Consider the following 4,799-nt stretch of genomic DNA (forward strand, 5'->3'; position numbering starts at 1 on the left):
GTTTTGACCCAAATGTTCAAAAATTGATTTATGAAAAACAGGTGCACTTAATAAAAGAAGCATAGTAATGACAACAGCATTAAAAACTTTTGTTTCTTTTTTCCTTTTTTTCTCAAGTGCACTGTAAAAAAAGTCTAACCTTACTCAGTAAATACTGTTTGACCGCGAATTGTATGTAATTTGGCAATCTGCCAAGTAAAGACTATTCCATCTGAATGAATCTAGCAGGGGAGACCTTAAAATAACGATAGGATTTTGATGCACGCGTTTTATAATGTCACCTGTGCCTTACTCATTTATTGCATTCTCTAAAATAAAATAAGGGAAAACAAAAATAGTTACCATGGAAACAACAAAAAGAAAAAAAAATATTTTCATTTCGTTCAGAAACGTAAAAGCCAAATGGTAAGCTCAAAACTTTATTGTGAATAAATAAATCAATTCATTTTTGCCTTGAGAATATAGATCGAATATACTTTAGATTAAAAAAAAACTTGGTGAGAGCAAATTTTCATTTTTACAAAATTAAGACTAAATAATAGAGAGGTAAAAGTGCACACCTGTAACAAACCAGCTGACACCCCTATAAACTACTTTATACGTCCATTTCCGCCTATAAACCGGATATTAGCCTTTCCATGTAATCGATGGTCAGACTTTTTTTTTTAGTACGGTGACAGCATTTTGCACTTTGTGTAACCTTATTGGTGACCAGCTTCTTCCATAGCAATGGAAACTTAAATGATAAAACTGGTGTAACGTGTGAGCGTTACACAAGTTTTACCAGTTAAGTTGCTCCATTGCTATGGAGGCAGCTTAGCTGCCACTGTTGTTACGTAGTAAAGTTACATATTTTTTTTTACAGTGTGATTTAGAAAAAATTGAGAAACATTTTGAAATTTTATATATCGTCGCCTCAGAGCAACAGTAAGACATCGAATCCCAGGATTAACACTAAGATATCCTACTGTCTCTCTGAGGCGACGATATGCTCTGGCCCGCGTAAGTGCGGGTCCCGGGTGGGAAAAGGTTGAACACCTCTGTTCTGAAACGAATATTTTCAAGCGTTCTCCAGTGTACTATTGCTCTTGAAAGAGGAATATTTGTTTTTGTAAAACGAAAATGACAATGGTTTTGTAATGAAGTATAAGTACTGTCAATGACGGAAACTTTGAGCCACAATTTTTTATTTTAAAATGCCAAACTAATATGTTAGCAGTTATACTGTATTCGTTGGTATAAAACGAAAGAAACAGCCCTAAACTGTTCTATAGATATCAAAAACTAAGGAAAAATAGTTCTGAAGTCCATTTAGAATGAATTATTCGCTTAGTTCAAAACTATCCTACCATTAAGAGTCACTTTGAGCTACATCAAAAATGGGATGCAAAATAAACTACTTAAAAGAAAGTATTGCAACTTTATTGTAACAAAATAAAATTTATAAAAGTTTAAAAAAACCCTATTTATACTTCACAACATTGCAAGATTTCCATCTATAATAATATTGCATAGAACAATGATTACCAACCTCTCTGAGCCCATCGACCCTCTAGAGATTGTTGAAAATATAAAGGATTTATTTTGAAATAAACTGTACAAAATAACGAAATTTTATCCACTTACTCTTAAAATTAAAAAATAAATAAATAAATAAATGAATGTAATAAAAAGTTAAAGTCACGGCTTTTTTTTTTCAATGAAAACACGAAAGAAGTCGCACTTTTATCTTTTCTTTTTTTTTACCTTTTGAACTGTCGTTTCACGTTTTCTCTCACTCCCCGCTCTTGTTCTTCCTGTGTCTGACTTAGGTATATTCACAATAAAAATTTGTGTATTTTAATGAAGAAAATAGATTATAAACAAAGAGAAAACTAAACAATACACGAAATCCGCTTTTTAGTTGTTGCCAAAAACAATGAAAAATAAAAGTAATTATAAAGTTTGTAAAAATTGTAAAAAAATTGTAAAAATTGTAAAAAAATTTGTAAATTATCAAGTTTATTTTGCTGATAAAAGTTAACAAACTAACTTCAAGGCTGAATTTAAGAATGTGGGTTACGCTTTTAAAGTGATGAACTGATTTGAATCAAAGAAATCTTCGGAAACTTCACATATTTGAAAAATTTAAAATGTCTATAATCCACAATTTAGTTAAACCTTTAAATTAATTTGTTAAATTTATTATATATTTTTGGCCGCTTTAGAGCAAAAACCACCGCATGAAATCAAACGAAATTTGATACACATATGTGCCCCAATGTGACTTTAGCCCTTTGGTTTTTGGCGTAAATTCCTCCAAGGGGGTGGAGCAATGGGACGCTTCTTGAGTTATGCGTGCCTGCTATTCCCCAGAAAGTAACTAGCGGAATTAGACAAAATTTGGTCCATTTGTTGCCCCTAAGATATACAGGTGCTGATTCTATATTGGTGTCAAGAGCTCGAACGGGGGATGAGCTATAGAACGTTTTTTGTCGTCACTTGTGACTGCTATATCTCAAGAAATAATGAACGGAATCAAACAAAAATTTTTCTTTGTTTGGGCCCTTAGCTCTTGGGCCCTTTGCTCTTGTACCCTTAGAGGGAACAAGAGCTTTAATATATTTTCACGTCAATAGCTATAAAGGGGGTGGTACAATTGAACGTTCTTTCGTTTTCATTCCAAGTGCTATATCTCAAGAAGTAATGCTTCGTTCTGGATGAAATTTGGAATAAATGTGAACCTATATGTAAATAGGCGTTGGTTCAATTTTGGCGCCAATCGCTCCAAGGGGGCTATTTTTTTGGTACGGATAAAAATCGTTTTATTAATGCAACAATATGAAAAATAAATTGTAGTAGACTCTCGTTTGCGTATTTCGCGTGATTTTAATTGTAAGTAAATGATCGGGAATAATATCTCACTGATTTAAAATGTTTAACTATTGCAGCTTATGTCTGTTAACAAATAAAATATTTGTAATTAATTCAAGCAAGGCTTTAAAAATAACTTTCAATTTTCGCTGTTTGCTTTGCTTTTGCGATAATTCGGAAATTGCGACGGTCGTCAAGTTTTTATGTTCGTAATTTTATTTCTGCTTGGAATATTGCTTTCTGGTTAAACATGGGGGGGGGGGGGATCAGAGTTCATAAGAAAGATATAGAAGAAAGTTTCGTGATGACCACAACATACTAGTTTTAAATGTCCGATTTTGGAAATAAGGCGTGGTCTTTATGACGTCAAGTGATGTACTTTTGCGCGCTACTCCATTGCCGCGCTAAATGATGACGTTTTGCTGTCAACTGCGTTGCCAGGACATGATAGTTTGCGCTGTGCGCTAATGGCATCAATGAATGGCATTTCATCACCTGTGCTGTCATGTGCAGAAGCGTAAAAAATGAATTTCAATCTGCGGAACGATAAAAATAATTGTTAAAAAATATTGAACTTCTTCAAATTATTTATAAAATGGTCTAATCCTATGTTTCTAAGCATGCTCTTTCAGATAAAAATACTTTTAAAATTTCGGAAACAACTTCATTGCTTTTACTTCATTGATTTTTGCAACAAATAGAAAACAACTGCGTCAGTTCCATCATACAAAAAGGTCTAGGATCGGAATTTCAATAACCTCGCATAAAAAGTTTCGCTTCAAAGACTACTTCAAACCTTACTTAAAAAGTAAAGAAATGAAAGAACTCAAATACTCTAAAAAAATTCAAGTGGTGCCAAGGTAACTGGTATGGATCAAAGTTATCCTAAGAATTATTGTAACACATATACATCTCTACTATCACACCATCCTTCTGCAGTGTTTCGTTTAATTCCCGTTATTTAATAACTAGCGGTACCCGCACGGCTTTGCCCTTAGTAGAAAATTAAAAGTTAATTTGGCTGACCTGTATACACTCAGGAACATTGAAACTAACGCCCCAAGAAAGAAGAAAGCTACAATCGTGAAATTTTGCATATAAGAAAAGTTACATCTGATAAGCAAATGATTCAAGTTTGGTGTCAATGCGCATGACCGTTAACCTTACAGTATCGGTAAAATCAGGAAAAAGGTGCTGTATAAACCAGTGCATTTTAAGATTTGTAAATGTTAGGATTACAGCCGGATTTTTGGAGAACCTTAATGAGTAAAACATGCCAGGTAGACGAGTTAGAAAACGTTTCTCACAGTTAAGCAAGTTTGATAGAGGTTTGATCATCGGCATGAAAATTGCGGGCTGGTCGACGAGCTGCCCAGGTGGTTCGTTCGAAGTGTTCCGTTAGAAACTGTTGGAGGTAGTGAACACGAGATGGTATCCACGTGCAAAAAAAAACGGTCCGAAGCGACCGGTAAGCATATGAGCTACATTTACTCCTGTTCGGGCATAGGAAAATTTCAGGCCCTCTCATTGGCTTATTCGAGTGTCAATCAACGCTTCAAAGCTGTGACGTCACTGTAATGTTGCATGTCGACTTTCGCAGTATGTTTCTTGTTTGTAATCTGCTTAATACTAATAAGCATTTGCAAATGAGATCTTTAATAAATGTTACTGACAAAAACAACATTCTTATTGCCAGTCAATTTCATCTTTTGCAAAACAATTAAAAGCTGCCATTGAGAAACTATATTTCGAAATAAAAATAGGTGGTCCCATCTTAAAGCAAAAAATTTTACGACAATGTTTTAATTTAAATTGAAAAATTTTTTTGAATACTTTCACGGTAAATTATTTTGTTAATTAAAAAGCGAGTTCCGCAATTTTTCATATTCTTAATGATATTTAATGCAATTTAAACAGCTGTTCGTAAATAAATGACTACCATTTAA

Source organism: Uloborus diversus, chromosome 2 (assembly GCF_026930045.1).
Source record: "Uloborus diversus isolate 005 chromosome 2, Udiv.v.3.1, whole genome shotgun sequence".
Taxonomy (NCBI): domain Eukaryota; kingdom Metazoa; phylum Arthropoda; class Arachnida; order Araneae; family Uloboridae; genus Uloborus; species Uloborus diversus.